This window comes from Capricornis sumatraensis, chromosome 16 (assembly GCF_032405125.1).
Source record: "Capricornis sumatraensis isolate serow.1 chromosome 16, serow.2, whole genome shotgun sequence".
Classification (NCBI taxonomy): domain Eukaryota; kingdom Metazoa; phylum Chordata; class Mammalia; order Artiodactyla; family Bovidae; genus Capricornis; species Capricornis sumatraensis.
In genome coordinates this window covers 55,836,904-55,856,165 of record NC_091084.1, presented here as the reverse complement: position 1 = coordinate 55,856,165, position 19,262 = coordinate 55,836,904, and the positions used below count along the sequence as shown (strand labels likewise).

Here is a 19,262-nt window from a genome sequence, read left to right as displayed (position 1 = left end):
ACTCTCTTGCTTTTTCCATGATCCAGCAGATGTTGGCAATTTGATCTCTGGTTCCTCTGCCTTTTCTAAAACCAGCTTGAACATCAGGGACTTCATGGTTCACGTATTGCTGAAGCCTGGCTTGGAGACTTTTGAGCATTAGTTTACTAGCATGTCAGATGAGTGCAATTGTGGGGTAGTTTGAGCATTCTTTGGCATTGCCTTTCTTTGGGATTGGAATGAAAACTGACCTTTTCCAGTCCTGTGGCCACTGCTGAGTTTTCCAAATTTGCTGGCATATTGAGTGCAGCACTTTCACAGCATCATCTTTCAGGATTTGAAACAGCTCAACTGGAATTCCATCACCTCCACTAGCTTTGTTCGTAGTGATGCTTTCTAAGGCCCACTTGACTTCACTTTCCAAGATGTCTGGCTCTAGATGAGTGATCACATCATCATGATTCTCTGGGTTGTGAAGATCTTTTTTGTACAGTTCTTCCATGTATTCTTGCCACCTCTTCTTAATATCTTCTGCTTCTGTTAGGTCCATACCATTTCTGTCCTTTATTGAGCCCATCTTTGCATGAAATGTTCCCTTGGTATATCTAATTTTCTTGAAGAGATCTCTAGTGTTTCCCATTCTCTTGTTTTCCTCTATGTCTTTGCATGGATTGCTGAGGAAGGCTTTCTTATCTCTTCTTGCTATTCTTTGGAACTCTGCATTCAGATGCTTATATCTTTCCTTTTCTCCTTGGCTTTTCGCCTCTCTTCTTTTCACAGCTATTTGTAAGGCCTCCCCAGACAGCCATTTTGCTTTTTTGCATTTCTTTTCCATGGGGATGGTCTTGATTCCTGTCTCCTGTAAAATGTCACGAACCTCATTCCATAGTTCATCAGGCACTCTATCTATCAGATCTAGGCCCTTAAATCTATTTCTCACTTCCACTGTATAATCATAGGGATTTGATTTAGGTCATACCTGAATGGTCTAGTGGTTTTCCCTACTTTCTTCAATTTGAGTCTGAATTTGGCAATAAGGAGTTCATGATCTGAGCCACAGTCAGCTCCTGGTCTTGTTTTTGTTGACTGTATAGAGCTCCATCTTTGGCTGCAAAGAATATAATCAATCTGATTTCAGTGTTGACCATCTGGTGATGTCCATGTGTAGAGTCTTCTCTTGTGTTGTTGGAAGAGGGTGTTTGCTATGACCAGTGCATTTTCTTGGCAAAACTCTATGAGCCTTTGCCCTGCTTCATTCCGTACTCCAAGGCCAAATTTGCCTGTTACTCCAGATGTTTTTTGACTTCCTACTTTTGCATTCCAGTCCCCTATAATGAAAAGGACATCTTTTTTTTGGATGTTAGTTCTAAAAGGTCTTGTAAGTCTTCATAGAACTGTTCAACTTCAGCTTCTTTAGCATTACTGGTTGGGGCATAGACTTGGATAACTGTGATATTGAATGGTTTGCCTTGGAGACGAACAGAGATCATTCTGTCGTTTTTGAGATTGCATCCAAGTACTGCATTTTGGACTCTTTTGTTGACCATGATGGCTACTCCATTTCTTCTGAGGGATTCCTGCCTGCAGTAGTAGATATAATGGTCATCTGAGTTAAATTCGCCTATTCCAGTCCATTTTAGTTAGCTGATTCCTAGAATGTTGACGTTCACTCTTGCCATCTCTTGTTTGACCACTTCCAATTTGTCTTGATTCATGGACCTGACATTCCAGGTTCCTATGCAATATTGCTCTTTACAGCATCGGACCTTGCTTCTATCACCAGTCACATCCACAGCTGGGTATTGTTTTTGCTTTGGCTCCATCCCTTCATTCTTTCTGGAGTTATTTCTCCACTGATTTCCAGTAGCATATTGGGCACCTACTGACCTGGGGAGTTCCTCTTTAGTATCCTATCATTTTGCCTTTTCATACTGTTCATGGGGTTCTCAAGGCAAGAATACTAAAGTGGCTTGCCATTGCCTTCTCCAGTGGACCACATTCTGTCAGATCTCTCCACCATGACCCGCCCGTCTTGGGTTGCCCCGCAGGCATGGCTTGGTTTCGTTGAGTTAGACAAGGCTGTGGTCCTAATGTGGTTAGATTGACTAGTTTTCTGTGAGTATGGTTTCAGTGTGTCTGCCCTCTGATGCTCTCTTGCAACACCTACCATCTTACTTGGGTTTCTCTTAGCTTGGGCGAGGGGTATCCCTTCACGGCTGCTCCAGCAAAGCACAGCCACTGCTTCTTACCTTGGACGAGGGGTATCTCCTTACCGCCGCCATTCCTGACTATGGATAGGCACAAAGGAAAAAAAAAATCACGCGTTATAAAGTGATTTTTTTTCCTTTATGTATGTATAACTGTTTTTTCCTTCATGTATGTATACTACTCCCACACATCTTATTTTTTAAAATCTGGATCACAGTATACATATTCCTTTGTCATCTCATTTTTCTTCCACTTTTTTAAAAATTAATTTTTATTGGAGTGTAGTTGCTTTGCAATGTTGTGTTGGTTTCTATTATAGATAGCCTTTCTTATTTTCTAAGGCTCAGATGCTTAGCTGTGTCTGACCCTTTCTGACTCCTTGAACTGCATCCCACCAGGCCCCTCTGTTCATGGGAATCTCCAGGCAAGAATATTGGAGTAGGGTACCATTTCCTTCTCCATAGGATCTTCCTGACCCAGAACCAGAGATCAAATCCCTCCCTGTCTCTTACATCTGCCTTGGAAAGTGGATTCTGTACTAGTGCCACTGGGGAAGTTTGTATTTTCTAATGCAAATATTTTAATGATATAAATTTTCATCTACAAACTGTTCTTCCTGCATCCCATGAAGTTTGATATGTTGTGTTTTTAATTTAACTGCTGCTGCTGCTGCTGCTGCTGCTGCTGCAGTCGCTTCAGTCGTGTCTGACTCTGTGCGACCCCATAGACGGCAGCCCACCAGGCTTTCCCGTCCCTGGGATTCTCCAGGCAAGAATACTGGAGTGGGCTGCCATTTCCTTCTCCAATGGATGAAAGTGAAAAGGGAAAGTGAAGTCGCTCAGTCGTTCCCGACTCTTAGCGACCCCATGGATTGGAGCCTACTAGGCTCCTCCGTCCATGGGATTTTCGAGGCAAGAGTACTGGAGTGGGGTGTCATCGCCTTCTCCAAATTTAACTGAGTTCAAAATATTTAAAAATTTCTTTTGCAATTTCTTTGACTAAGTTTTTTTTAGAAGTGTGTTGTTTTCAAATATTTGGGTTTCAGATATCTTTTTGTTAGTAATCTCTAGTTTGATTCCATTTTGTTTAGAAAATATATTTTGTGATTTTAATTCTTTTAAAATTGTTGAGGTTTATTTCATGGGCAGAATGTGGTAATATGTCTGTCTTGGCAAATATATATATATATATATATGTATATATATATATAAAATCTTTAATATGTACTTGAAAAGAGTGTTTATTCTGTTGATGCTGTGTACAGTGTTTTAGAAATGTTCAGTTCAGTTCAGTCGCTCAGTTGTGTCTGACTCTTTGAGACCCCATGAACCGCAGCACTCCACACCTCCCTGTCTATCACCAACTCCCGGAGTTCACCCAAACTCATGTCCATCGAGTCGGTGATGCCATCCAACCATCTCATCCTCTGTCATCCCCTTCTCCTCCTGCCCCCAAATCCCTCCCAGCATCAGAGTCTTTTCCAATGAGTCAACTCTTCTCATGAGGTGGCCAAACTACTGGAGTTTCAGCTTTAGCATCAGTCCTTCCAAAGAACACCCAGGACTGATCTCCTTTAGAATGGACTGGTTGGATTTCTTTGCAGTCCAAGGGACTCTCAAGAGTCTTCTCCAACACCACAGTACAAAAGCATCATTCTTTGGTGCTCAGCTTTCTTCACAGTCCAACTCTCACATCCATACATGACCACTGGAAAAACTATAGCCTTGACTAGATGGACCTTTATTGGCAAAGTAATGTCTCTGCTTTTGAATATGCTATCTAGGTTGGTCATAACTTTTCTTCCAAGGAGTAAGGGTCTTTTAATTTCATGGCTGCAATCATCATCTGCAGTGATTTTGGAGCCCCCCAAAATAAAGTCTGACACTGTTTCCACTGTTTCCCCATCTCTTTCCCATGAAGTGATGGGACCAGATGCCATCGTTTTCTGAATGTTGAGCTTTAAGCCAACTTTTTCACTCTCCTCTTTCACTTTCATCAAGAGGCTTTTTAGTTCCTCTTCACTTCCTGCCATAAGGGTGGTGTCATCTGCATATCTGAGGTTATTGATATTTCTCCCGGCAATCTTGATTTCAGCTTGTGCTTCATCCAGCCCAGCATTTCTCATGATATACTCTGTATATAAGTTTAATAAGCAGGGTGACAATATACACCTTGATGTATTCCTTTTCCTATATTGAACCAGTCTGTTGTTCCATGTCCATTTCTAACTATTGCTTCCTGACCTGTATATAGGTTTCTCAAGAGGCAAGTCAGGTGGTCTGGTATTCCCATCTCTTTCAGAATTTTCCACAGTTTATTGTGATCCACACAGTCAATGGAGTAGGTCTTTTGATATTATTTGGGTCTTCTTGATTCTTACAATTTTCTGGCTACTTATCAATTACTGAATGGAGAGAAGAAATTAAAAATCTCCAACTATAATTATGGATTTTTCTGTTTTTCCTTTCAATTATATCAGATTTTGCTTCATGTATTTTGATGAACTATTATTCTATAAGCTTAGTGTATGTATTTAAGATTATTATGTATTTTTAATAAATTTTTGATAAATTCTGCCTTATCATTGTATAATATCTCTCCCTATTCTTGGTAATATTCTTTGTTCTTAAATCTATTTTGTCTGATATTAATATGGCTACCCTAACTTCCTTTTGATTAGCGTTTGCATGGTATAATTTTTTCCATCCTGTTTCAACATATATATATATTTATATTTAAAGTGAGGTTCTCATGGACAATATATAGGTCTTAGTTTTTAAAAATTTTAGTTTGACAATCTGTCTTTTAATTGGAGGTTTGGGTCTTTTTTTTTTAACTGGGGGACAACAGAGGATGAGATGGTTGAATGGCATCACCGACGAATGGATATGAATTTGAGTAAACTCCAGGAGCTGGTAATGGATAGGGAGGCCTGGCATGTTGCAGTCCATGGGGTCACAAAGAGTCAGATGTGACTGAGTAACTGAACCGAACTGAACTTGGATCTTTCACAACGGATATAATCACAGATGTGACTGGATTTGAAACTATTGTCTTACTACTTGCAATTTTTTTGGCATCTGATATTTTATCCCTTTTTCCTCTTTCTATGCCTTATTTGGAATTAATTTAGTATTTTACTATTATTCCATTTTATTCTATTACTTGGTTATTGATTATACCTCTTTGAAATATTTTTAGTGGTTGATCTAGGTTTTCATAAACTTCTCCTATTTGTTGGTGAAATGCCAATCATTATGTAAAAAAAAGAGAAGAAAATGTGGTAAATAGAATTTATGCCTGAAAGTAGGCATGTCTCCTTTTCTCTTAGACAGTTGACTTACGTTAGTTTGTGCCTCAAGTGGAGTCTACAGTGTCAGAGGGTTCTTCTCAGTCTCCTCCCTTCCTCTCTCCCCTTCCTTCCTTCCTTTCTTTCTTTTTCTTTCTTCTATAGCTTTATTGATATATAATTCATATACCATAAAATTCACCATTTAAAGTGTACAATTCAACCGATTTTAGTTTATTCACAGTTTCACAACCATCACCACAGTCCATTTTAGAACACGTCATCACCTCAAAAACAAAAGCCCTGTAACTTGGCAGGGAATAAGTATAGAGATCCTATTTCTGTTTGGGGGATAATGAACTTCTGGAACTAGGAACTGGTATTGGTTGTGCAACATTATGAATGCATTTAATGTCATTGAACTGTGCACCTTAAAAGTGTTAACAATAGTAAATTTTGTTATTTTTTTTCCACAATTAAAACTTTTTAAAGGAACTCTGTACCTCCCAAAGTCCCCCTATCCCCCCAATCCCTAAGTAGCCACTTCTCTACTTTTCACATGTATATATTTGCCTATTCTGCACATTTCATATGAATGGAATCTTACATTACATGACATTTTGTGTTTGGCTTCTTTCACTTAGCTTGTTTATAGGGATCATCCTTGCTATACAGGATTCATATGCTGAACGCCTATTGCCCAAGATGATAGTGTTAGAGGGTGCACCCTTTGGGAAATGCTTAGGTCAGGAGGGTAACTTGACACTAATGATTGGAATTAGTGTCCTTATAAAAGAGACCCCAGAGAACTAGTTCATCCTTGCTGTGAGGATGCAGCAAGAAGTCAGCAGTCTGGAACCTGGAAGACAGCCCTCACCAGAACCTGACCACGCTGGGACCTTGATCTTGGATTTTCAGCCTCCAGAGCCATGAGAAATAAGTTTCTATTGTGTAGAAGCTACTCAGTCTGTGATTTTTTTTCTTTTTAATATCATCCTGAATGGACTAAAACAATCCTTGTTGGACCATGTATCAGTATGATTTTATGATCAAATAACATTTCATTGTATGGGTGCTATATTTTGTTTATCCATTCATCAGTTGATGGGCATATGGGTTATTTCCACCTCTTGGCTATCATGAATAATGCTATTATCAAGGCGAGTGGACTCACACTGGCAATGAGGTGCCGCTACCACTGCCACAGACCAGCCTGCCTCGGCTTCGGTGCCCCAGTCGTGGGGACCTGGGTTCCTCAGCACACCCAGCTCCAGCAGCTCTGGAGCCTGTGTGCAGTCCTTTGGAAGCCCCAGTGCCAGCCTGGGCCCTTGCTGGGGAAGGATGACTAAGCTGCAGTTGGTACTGCTATAGTGAAGACACCTGGCAGAACTCAACAAAAATCCAGTGGAAGGCTTTTCAGAAAGTTTAATAGATGACAATGATCTTTACCAATGGGAAGTTCTTATTATTGCTCTTCCAGATACACTTTAAGAAGGTGGTGTTTTTAAAGCTCATCTCACTTTCCCAAAAGCTTATCCCCTTTGGCCTCCTAAAATGAAATTCATTACCAAAATCTAGCATCCAAATGTTGATAAACATGGTGATATATGCTTTTCTATTCTTCACAAATCTGGGGAAGATAAATATGGTTATGAAAAGCCAGAGGAATGCTAGTTGCCTATTCACACAGTGAAAATCATCATGATTAGTGTCATTTCTATGCTGGCAGACCCCAGTGGAGACTCACCTGCTAATGTTGATGCTGCAAAAGAATGGAGGGAAGGCAGAAATGGAGAAGTCAAGAGGACAGTTGCCCACTGTGTAAGAAGCCAAGAGCCTGCTATTTAGTGACATTTATTCAACAGCTGTAACTTCACTTATTTCAGGGTCTCCAATTGAGAAACATGGCACTTTTTCATGCACTCTACCCACCTATTGCTGGACTTCTGTTGTAACAAGCTGGCAAGCACTGGCTGGAACTGGACTGTAATAAAACATGCCAGTATCAATGCTGGAAAGAGCCTAACACATGCCAGCCTACAGATGATTATGTATTTTGAAATCTAATGAACTGTTTAACCCTTCAGGAATAATTGTAAACACCTGTACATAGCACAACATGATCTGGATAGTATATATACTGTTCATGTACATCCACAAATACACCTTGTACCAAATAACACTTTCTTGCAGTAGAATAATAATCATGTAAATTCTAAAACATTTTAGCAGATTTTCTTTCCTTATTATTGTTTCTTTTCAGGTTTAAAAGCATGTCAGATAAAAAGCAATTAGGATTAACATCTTCCATTTAATTTCCTTTAAACAATTGAGGCTTCATTAAACTCTTTCCACTTACTAAACTTTTATATCTTTGTTTTCACATAGTCCCCTTTACTTTTATCTCTTCTGTCTGCCAGGAAGTTTTCAAATCATTTAGTTCAAATGCCGAAGTACTCAATAAGCAACTACTTGATTTTTAATGATGACTTCAGAGGAGTGGTCATCACTAGATGCTACGTCCCTTTGTATTGTACCTGTACTCATCTCTCAGATTGGATACAGCAATAACATTTTTTTGTCATTAAGAGCTCTTGAATTCAGTCATTATCCCTAGGAACTAAAAAGAGTTAGTTCTGAATTCAATTCAGATTTAAAATGATTGAAATTTACACCCAACAACACAAAACTCTGATTTGGTTTTATTTTTTGCCCTCAGTTACCTAATGTGAAAGATGGATGAATAAAGCATGCATAGCTACAGGCTTTCTACTTAACTTCTGGGTTTGCTATTAAAAATGCTGTTTATCCTCATCCCTTTTCCTTAGCCCTTCATATCTCTTTGCCTCTATACTTCTAATATTGCAGAGTTTTCTCACCCATTGTACAAAGAAATTTTGATGTATATTTCCATGTAATTTGATTTTGGAATTCTGTCACCTTATTACTGAGTTCTTCCAAAATATAATTTTTAATTGTATTGTCTTTTTGTTACTGAATTGTAAGATTCTTTATATATATTAATATATAGACATGAGCCTGTTATCAGATATATGCTCTGTAAATATTTTCTCCTATTCTGTGGGTTGTCTTTTCAATTTCTTGATAGTATCCTTTCAAGCACAAATTTTAAAATTTTGATGAAGTCTTTCCCAGGGCTTCTGCCCAACTCTCTCGGTTTTCCATAGTCCCTGTATTTCTATGTCACAGGGGATATCTCTTTCCATACTCGTCTCTTCCCTGGTGGTAGACTGTTGCTGGCTCATTATACTGTGATAGGGTCATGGCAGGCACAGTGGATCCTCAGTTTGTGGGTTTAGCTGAGTCTTGGGCGGGCCCTTATACATCTTGGTCATGGACATAGGGGTTTCTCAGTTTCCTCAACCTCTTTTCTGTGGCAACTATTTTCTACCTTCTATCTGTGGTTGGGACTTCCTAGGTGACTCAGTGGTAAAGAATCCACCTGCCAATGCAGGAGATTCCAAAGTGCAGCTTCGATCCCTGGGTTGGGAAGATCCCCTGGAGGAGGGCATGGCAACCCCCTCCAGTATTCTTGTTTGAAAAGTCCCAGGACAGAGGAGTCTGATGGGTTACAGTCCACGGGGTCTCAACGAGTCGGACCCAACAGTGCCTGAGCGCTCACACACATCTGTGACTAGTCTGGAGTGGGAAAGAGTTTCCTGCCCCTCCCCCAGTAGTACCACCTCTGCCTGGTGTGTACTGCTTGGGCAGGGGACAGTTTCCTGAGCCCCGCCACCCCAAGGGGAGAGAAGGGTTTTCTATCCTTTCTGTGACAACAGTGGGTCTTGGACCGTGTCTTAGGGGCAGTGAGAAAGTTTCCTACTTCTCTCCCAAGAAGTAGATGATTTTGCTTTTACTCTTCCCTCAGAGGCAAGGTAATTTTGCCTAGGTCCTGGGAACAAAGTTTTTTTCTGTCTCTCACCCAAAGCTTAAGATTTTGCTTTGTAGAAAGGGTCAGAATGAGAGATTGGGGTTTAAAAAAAAATTAATTTATTTTTGAGTGCACTGGGTCTTCATTGCTGCTTGCAGGCTTTCTTTAGTTGCAACGAGGTGGGGCTACTCTCTAGTTACGGTCCATAGGCTTCTCATCGAGATGGTTTCTCTTGCAGAGCAGAGAAACCCTCTAGAGTGGTTGGGCTCACTAGCTGTGGCGCACGGGCTCAGTTGCCCTCAGGCGTGTGGGATCTTCCTGGAACGGGTATTGAACCGGTGTCCTCTGCATTGGCAGGCAAATTCTTAACCACTAGAGCACCAGGGAAGTCCAAGACTGGGGCTTTTTGACTGTGCAAAATGGTGGAGAGCAGGTCTCTGTGGTGCCCCAAGCGATCTTCCTGGGAGGGAGCAATGGTGGAGGCCTGTGGCAAAGAGCTTGAGGTCAGTCTGACTCCCCTGTAGCTGAGGTTCTCAATTCCTTCCACCTGACATGCTGAGCCCACTAGACCTTTAAGACTTCCCTGAGTACTATCTGATTTCCTCTCTTCCACTAGTACATTGGCACCCTTCTAGGCACTGATGAGGTGATCTCATTCCTGTATCCTCTCTGGGAGGGTTTGCCCATGAAATCCCAGCAGATGATCTCAAGCGTCACATCTAGAGCAGAAGTGAGTGGTGTTCCACACTGGCTTACTCCTGACTGTAGGGCTGAATGTCAGGGCCCGAGTCAGGTACTCCTCTTCTATGACCTTGAACCAACTCCTTCAGTCTCCCTGATGTGCAGGGTGGCCCATAGAAGGGTGAGGATGGGGGCTCCAGATCAGATTGCCCCATGTGACAGCATGACCCTTGGCAAGTTACTCAACGTCTATATGCCTCAGTTACCTCATCTGTCCAATGCAGATAATAATAAACCTACCTCAGGAATGATGTGAAGACTAATGAACCCATATAAAACTTGCATCATGATGCCTGGAACAGGATATTAGCTATTATCGTTACCTGTAGAGCAAAGTAGTAATAGCAGTAGCCATGGAGATACTGTACCAAGAGTAGCATTTCTATTACTCTTGATAGTCTCTAAGTTTCCTTCCAATACTATTTGGACAATATGGATCTATTTGGGACAATAAGAAATATTTATGCATTTATTTTAGTGAGATAATCTAGTAGGCCAGCTAATAAAATACTTACCCAAGAAGGGAAGGGCAGGCCTGTTTGCTGTGTGACCTTTGCTCAGTCTGTGGCCAACTCTGGACTATTCATGTCCTCTGCAGAGGGCAGGTTGAATCAACAGGCTGAGGCTGTTCACATCTGTGTCAGGATGCCGGGTAGGAGGGGATCAAGAGGCAGCTGTGGAGCTGTCAGCCCACAGGGATAGTCATGCCCCTTCCTCTAAATTACAAATCACAGAAGGCTGTAATCGGAGCGCTCATGTTCCCAGAGCACTTTTATTGGCAAAGTTCACTCATATTCATGATCTCATTTAGTTATGACAAGGGCCACTTGGGGTGTGTGTATGTGTTGGGGACTGTTTGGTCCCAGACTGACAGCAGCATGAGATCTGGAGGGCAGGGGGCAGGTTAGGGTTAGGGGTTAGGGTCACCCAGTGTGACTTGGTAGCTCTGGGCTGAATTCCAGGATGCAGTTTCCGGTGCTGTGCTCTTCCTCAGCTGAGGCAGTGGGGTACTGGTTCCCCTAGGCTTCCTCAGGGAGGAAGTGTGGGTGGGATTTGAGAAAGCTGAGGCCTGGGGAGGGGAAGCCTGCATGGCTAGTGGTTGGAGCCCTTTTTTCCTGGACCAGATGTGAGCACCTCTGGGGCGAGGAGAACATGTCCTCCATCACTGCCTCCTGCCCTCTTTGGTCACAGGGTCAGGAGAGTTTTATTGAATGAAGAGACAAAAAAAAAAAAAAAATTCTCTGATTTTGTTCAGACTTGTTGCATCTTACACCATCAGAGTCAGCGAAGACCCTAGACTTGCTCTTGTGTCAGCCCTAGCACAGTGCCAGGCACATAGGAAAGCACTGATATGTATTTATTAAAGAGATGACACCACCAAACCCAATCCTTGCACAGATTAAAAAAAGAGGGACATGGGGGTACGGTAATGAGGAATTTTTATTTGATGGGTATAGAGCTTCCATTTTGCAAGATGAAAAGTGTTCTCTAGTTGGATGGTGGTGATGGTTGAAACAGTGTAGTACACTTTAAAATAGTTTAGATGATAAAAATTTTATGTTGCTTATATCTTACCATAATTTAAAATACTGAAAAGAAACCTGACAAAATAAATACATACTTTCACCTGAAGAAACAGAACAGGCTAACTGCATTATTTCTATTCATTTCACAAATGGAAAGGAAATGCAATCTGGCTGTGCCCTACTGCAGACCCTGCCAGATGCTCACACATACACCAGTCCCATCCAATTAGCCCACCCGTCTTGAGGCTCCACTGGGCCCCAGCCCTGGCCTGGAGCTCATGGGGAATCTGTTTCTTCTTTCTGAAGCCAGGGAGGCAATAGAGGTGAGGCAGGTGGGACAGAAAGGAGGGAGAACCCTTTTAACTCTGCCTCCACCAGACAGTGTGTCCTTTGTGAAAAGTCATCTGGTTTTACAAAGCAAGGTAGTATGTCAAGTCAGCAAGAATACATGGCCAAGCCAGTTACACAGCCCTGTTATGGTCCATAACATGAGCAAAAATAGCCACCAGTCTCCAAAGCGGACTCCAAAGTAGGACTGCCTAGGGCTCTGTGGTTACCCCTTGTCGTTCTCACAAGCCTGAGCAGCCAATTCTTTCACTGACAGAGTGTTACACACATAGGTGGGTCTGCAGCTTGCATCCTGTGCTCTGAATGGCATATTCCCTGTGTTCCATTGCTGATTTCACAGACAGTGATATTGAGCATCAGTTGATTCCCTGAAGTTACTCAACCAGACAATGACGGAGGTGCCATTGGGATGAAGAATCCTGTATTCCAGAATGGAGCCCTTTCTACCATAAGAGTCCCCCTTTGAGGAAAGGAAGATCTAGTATTGTCCCTCGGACCCCCAGGTGCTCCCAGTTGTACCACCTTGAAGTCAGTATGTGGAGGGTGCTGGCAGAGCAACTCTTGCCTCGCTGACCCCACTTGGAAGGGTGTCTCTTTTCTTGCTTTCTGACTGTGACTGCTTCATCCTCTAACGGGAGCTAATGGCTTAAGGGGGCACCCTCAGGAACAGGGACTCAGCAGGCTGAGAAATCTTCCTAACCAGGACTGTGGGGTGCTTCAGAGAGGGCCTTGGGCCTACAGTAAAGATGGGGAGATTTGGGGGCTACAGTGAGGAGGGTAGGACATGGCAGACCAAGGGGAGCCTCTGGAGACACCCGTCCCCTTGTGGGCTCTTTGTACCCTTTGTCCAGCCAGGTGGTGTGGAGGTAGTTGGGGTCACTGGTTTCTAAGCCTACCTCCCTGTTTTAGTACAAATTCCCCAGAAGCAGACTCTGACATAGGATAGGAACCGAGTGATCCTAGTTTGTTGAGGAAATGCCCGTGGGAGAAACTGGAGAAGAAGCTGGGGCAGCAGAATGAGGAAGGGGAAGCAGCTAAGCAGGGTGTGACCCACACCAGGAGCAGCCTCAGCTCATCCCTTGGGGCGGCAAACACGATGCCCCAAGTGTGTTACTGCTTAGAGCAAGGAGCTGGTCTTCTCCAGTCAGTCAGGGCCGAGGGGCCCCTGGGTGCAGCAGGAGGGTGTGATGTAAACTTGCACCGTGAGTAGTGTTCGCCTAATCTACTCCTGGGGCTGTGTCCTCGTGGAGCCAGGAAGCCCAGGAGAGGTGCAGGGAAAGGTGTTAGAAAGAATGACACAAGCCAAGAATGGGGTTCAGGGTCCCGGTGAAGGGAATCCGGTGGAGCATCAATAGCGTTCCCTTGCTACCCTCAGGATTCATCCTCATGTTTCAGGATCCCAGGTCTTCCCCAATATCCCTGGATGGACAGCAGCAGGGTGAGGGCACTGATCATCTGGGAGCCTGAAGCTGCAGGTGAGACAGAGCTTTGGAGTGAGATTGCAGGGTACAGTGTCAGGGAAGCCCCAGGGAGCAGGATGTCACAGTCTGGAAGGACTGAGGGGTTTGACTCTCCTGCTTCGCAGATGCAAGTTGTCACATTCCCAGCCAGGCACATTCAGACACATGAGCCAGGAACAGACAGGAGTGTGTACACCATATACACGTATATACGAACACATATGCTGCTGCTGCTGCTGCTAAGTTGCTTTGGTCATGTCCGACTCTGTGCGACCCCATAAATGGCAGCCCACCAGGCTTCCCTGTCCCTGGGATTCTCCAGGCAAGAACACTGGAGTGGGTTGCCGTTTCCTTCTCCAGTGCATGAAAGTGAAAAGAGAAAGTGAAGTCGCTTAGTCGTGTCCGACTCTTAGCGACCCCATGGACTGCAGCCTACCAGACTCCTCCGTCCTTGGGATTTTCCAGGCAAGAGTACTGGAGTGGGTTGCCATACACACACTGATATTCCTGCAGACACTTACCTGTAGATTTTCACACTTGCTTGCACATGCATATTCCTGAGCTCACACCTAAAGCATGGCCAGCCAGGTCCTTTTTATTCCTGGCTCTCAGGGGAGGAGGAGGTAGGGAGTTGGGCAGGGTCCAAGGCAGGCTGGTTGCAGCTGACCACTGAAGGGTGACCTTTGGCTGGAATTTCTCAGATCATGCAGTCCCAGAGTCTGGTGTTGCTTGTGAAGCAATGATAAAAGCATCTGGAAGCTCAGTTGCTGCCTCCTGCCCTATCCACCCCATCCATGTCCCCACAGTTCCACTCCTACCTTTGATCCAGGCCTTAGTCCATCCAGGACCTGGGGTCCAGCTGCCTGCAGTGCACAGATGAGGAACTGCAGTCATGAAAGGAATGAAATGGGGACAGTGACTTACAGTCCCTGACATTTAGGGACTAAATGTCCTTCCCGAGTGGCAGGAGCCAGCAGGAACATGGCCAGTGAGAAACAAGGGTCGTCAGTTCAGAATCAAATTGCTCCTGGCTCTGAGAGGTTCCCAGGCTGATGGAGATCACAGGTATTTAAAAAGCTTGGTGAATGCTCAGTAGACAGAAGTTGGGAACTGTGGAAACCCAGAGGAGACACATGACAGCCTGGAAGGGGTGGGATCAAGGAAGGCTTTCTGGAAGACGTGGTATCAAAAGGACTCCTGACATACCAAGAATTGCATTTGGGTAAAAGGGCTTTCAGGAAGGGGGAATAGTTTGTGCAAAATGCTGGCAGTAGGGGAAACACGATGCCCTGGGGAACTGAAAGGAGCTCAGCAAGGCTGGAGGAGGGTAGGAGGGCAGCTGGCGAGAAAGGCAGAGCCCACCCTGCAAATGGCAATAAGCAGGCCAAGGGGCTAGAGACATCCTGAGGACAGAGAATCCACTGGGCAGTTTTCATCAGAGGACTGATGGTGTCAGACCTGCACTGGGAGGTCCTTCTGGCTCCAAGTGCAGGGTGAATCTGGGGATGGCTTGAGACTAATTTGAATGGAATGTAGGGCTGGTGGAGATTTTGCAGGACAAGAGGCCAAGCAAGGACTTTATGTAGTCCTCTTCTACAAAAAGAGGAGAGGAGAGGAGAGGACGAGAGGAGGAGAGGGGAGGATGAGGGGAGGGGAGCGGAGGATTAGGGGAAGGGAGAGAAATGCTCACAAAATTATAATACATTAAACTTAAAGTAAATAATTGAGTACACTTTTTTTTTTCTTTTTTCTTTTTACTATAGGTCTACTAATTATAAGGGCAGACATTTCAGAGGATGACATGTGGAGCTTAGTCATCATTACCTATAATCAAGTGATGGCAAATGTTCATCTGTATAAGTCATTCTTAGCTCACAGGTCATTCAGACAGGGCTGTAGTTTGCTGAACCTGGTGTACACATGGCTTGGCTAGAAGCAATTGAGAAGCAAAGAGGATCTCCCCTCCCCCACCACAAAGGCTCTGCAACAGCCTGCCACTCCCTTGGGACACTACACTGCCTCCAGAGGGCTCAGTGAAAATCAGCCTTATTTGACAGACTCTAGGTCCATTTTTATTCCTTTTCTTGGTTGAGTAATATTCCATTGTATATATATATTTGGGCTTCCCTTGCTGGCTTAGATGGTAAAGAATCCGCCTGCAAATGCAAGAGACCTGGGTTTGATCCCTGGGTTGGGAAGATACCCTGGAGAAGGGCATCACAACCCACTGCAGTATTCTTGCCTGGAGAATCCCGTGGACAGAGGAACCTGGCAGGCTACAGTCCATGGAGTCATAAAGAGTCAGACACAACTGTACGACTATGCACACAGCACTATATATATATATATATTTTTTTTAATATATATCTTACCATATATATGTTACCATATCTTAGAGTGAAGTAAGTCTTTCAGAAAAACTATACTGTATGTTAATGCATATATATGGAAACTAGAAAAACGGTACTGCTGAACCTGTCTGCAAGAAGCAATAGAGACACGGAGAATGCACCTGTGGACACGGGGGGAGTAGAGAGCTTGATGAATTGAGAGAATGGCATTGGCATGTACACTAAGTGTTAGTTGCTCAGTCATGTCCAACTCTTTGCGACCCCATGGACTGTAGCCCACCAGGCTCCTCCATCCATGGGATTCTCCAGGCAAGAATACTGGAGTGGGTTGCCATTCCCTTCTACAGGAGACCTTCCTGACCCAGGGATTAAACCTGGGTCTCCTGCATTACAGGCAGACTCTTTACAGTCTGAGCCACCAGGGAAGACCAATGTATAAGATAGCTAGTGGGAAGCTGTTTTATAACATAGGAAGCCCAGCTAGGTGCTCTGTGATTACCTGGAAGGGTGGGATGGGCGTTGGGAGAGAGGCTCAAAAGGGAGGGAATATAGGTATACATATAACTTATCCATGTTGTATAGCAGAAACTAACATAAGCTTGTAAAGCAATTATCTTCCAAATAAAAAAATTAAATCTTGAAATGAGGAGGGACCAAGATGCACTAGCAATAGGAAGCCCCCAGGAGAGTGAAGGTCTATAATCATAACATCTCATGGTTACAGGAGTCTGAGAGGTCCTGCCCAGCATTCTCTCAGGGCCGGACTAACATTTGAGAGTTTCTTGGAAATGCAAAATACTCCAGATATGCAAAGTGATGTGCAAGTTGCCAGTGGAGCTGGGATTTGAACATAAGTCACAGGCTTCCCAGCTGGGGTCCTTTCCCTACACCACCATGTACTCATCACCACGGACCTTGCTAACAAGTCAGGACTCACCTGTCCAGGACAAGATGCTCCTCAGACCCCTGCCTTTCCTAGCAGGTTTCCTAATTTACATATATTTGCATGCATAACTCTCCCTGATGAGAAATCTGAAGCTCCAAGAGAATGAATAACTTGAGTGGTATCTGTGGCATGATTAAAATGGCATCCCCTAAAAGATATCTGGTCCTAATCCTTAGACCCATGAATATTACCTTGTATGAGCAGAAAATGGGTCTTTGCATATGTGATTAAATTAAGGATCCCAAGATAAGAAGATTATCCTCGAGTATCTGGATGGGCTTTAAATGAATCACATGTATCCTTGTAAGACAGTCAGGGACAGATTCGACTAGGTCCAGAAAGCAGGAGGAGATGAAAGAAAAGAAATAGCAAGAGATTTGAAGTTCCTTCTCTGCTGTCTTTGAAGTCGGAGAAGGGGCCTGTGAGCCAAGGAATATATGTAACTCTAGAAGCTGGAAAAGATAAGAAAACAGTTTCTCCCCTAGAGACTCATGAGGAAGCCAGGTGCTGCCCACCACTTGCAAACTGGCATAATGCCACTGATTTCATACATCTGGCCCCCAGAAATGAGAGAGAATAAATATCTGTTCTATGTGGCCAAGCTTGCAGTCATTTTTTACAAGCAGCCTCAGAAAACTATTATAGCATCCGATAGAATTTTCCTTAATTTGAATCAAACTTTAATTTTAGAATAGTGATAGATTGAAAGAAAAGTTGCAATGACAGTATAGAGGGTTCCTCTATGCTCCTTACCCAGTTTCTTCAAATGTTAACATCTCACTTTACCTTGGTACCTTTGTCACAGCCAAGAGGCAAGACTGGCATGTTACCACTAACTAAACCCCACAACTTATTCAAAGTTCAGGAGGCTTTCCTAATGACCTTTATCTAGCCTTGGATTCCATCCAAGACACCTTACATTTAGTCATCTTGTGCTGTTTGTGTCCTCTGCTCTGTGACAGTTTCTCAGTCCTTGGTTTTTGATGACCTTTAGTTTTGAGGAATACAGGGCAGATATTTTGGAGAAGGTCACTTAACTAGAGTTTATCTGATGTTCTTCTCTTGGTTAAACTGGGGTTATGGGGTATGGGAACGCAGACAATGGAAGTGCAGTGCCACGCTCATTACATCGTATCAAGGGTACATACTATCAACGTGACATCACTGATGACGTGGACCTTGACTACCTGTTGATCTTCAGGTAGTGTTTGCCAGGTGTTCTGTTGTGCAGTTTCTTCCTGTTCCTCCCTTGCCTTCAACTCCTTTCTTCCCTCTCCTCTTTCCGTAGTTAACTCATGGAAACAAGCCACTAGGCTTAACCTAGCTCAAGTGGGAAGGGGTTGTACACAACCTCCTTGAAAGCACAGTGTCTACATGAGTTACTTGGGATTCTTCTATAAAGGAGGCTGTCTCTTCTACCCTGTATATAAGTTATTCAGTCATATTTATATTAATATACACTGTAGTCATATTTATATTAGTATACACTGTAGACATTTAGTTATTCTTTGGGTTATAATGCAAAACAGTATGTTATTTGTTTTGTTAGTCAAATTGTTCCAGCCATTGCCCTTGGGAGTGTTTCCAGTTTGGCTCCTGTGTTTCTTTGGGACGCTCCTGTCATTTTTGTGTTTTGACCACTCCCTTACTTCTGACACTTTGGGACTCATCTTATAGTCTGACCCTACCCTGAGTGTGTGCCCAGTTGTTTCAGTCACGTCCGACTCTTTGTGACCCTATGGACTACAGCCCGCCAGGTTCCTCTGTCCATGGGATCCTCCAGGCAAGAATATTGGAGTGGGCTGCTGGGCCCTCCTCCAAGGGATCTTCCCAACCCAGGGATCGAACTGGGTCTCCTGCATTGCAGGTGGATTCTTTACTGCTGAGCCACTGGGGAAGCTCCTTGGCCTTACCCTAGCACCAGTTATTTCTCTAAGTATCTCAGAAATCCATTCATTAGAGAATGTATTCTAAACAACAATTTAGGTCTCTATGCTACTCGCTACTCGGGTGGCATTGCTTTCAGTCTCCCTCAGAAGATAGAGCTTGGAAATACAAGTCTGCATATTAACCCATATTCATAATTTGGCAGTTTCCAGTCAATATACTATTTTCCAAACTTACTTTGGTCAGTCCTTTTTCTTCACTCAGTTCCATGAGATTTTCTCATACATTTGTAATTCAGTTAAGATTCTTTTGTAATGGTCTACATTCCATCCTAGGATTCATCAACTTCTTGGTTAATTTTTAAGCTTGTTTTATTTATTTATTTATTTGTTTGTTTGTTTATTTATCTGGCCATGCTGTGTGGTCAGTAGGATCTTAGTTTCCCGACCAAGGATTGAACCCGTGCCTATGCAGTCAAAGCACTAATCAGGGAAGTCCTGAGTTTTAAATTTTAATTTCCATACATTAAAATTCACCATTTGTGGGTTTTGACAAATATGTAGTCTCATGTATATGTCCTACAGTACCATATAGATTTGTTGTACAATCCTAAACAGTTCCCCTGCTTCCCCCAT

At 43.4% G+C, this 19,262-nt stretch overlaps 1 pseudogene; it reads left to right on the top strand.

Annotated features, from left to right (window-relative positions):
- Positions 1–6,817: 6,817 nt before the first annotated feature.
- On the top strand, positions 6,818–7,324 carry LOC138092215 (ubiquitin-conjugating enzyme E2 G1 pseudogene; annotated as a pseudogene).
- Positions 7,325–19,262: the final 11,938 nt, after the last annotated feature.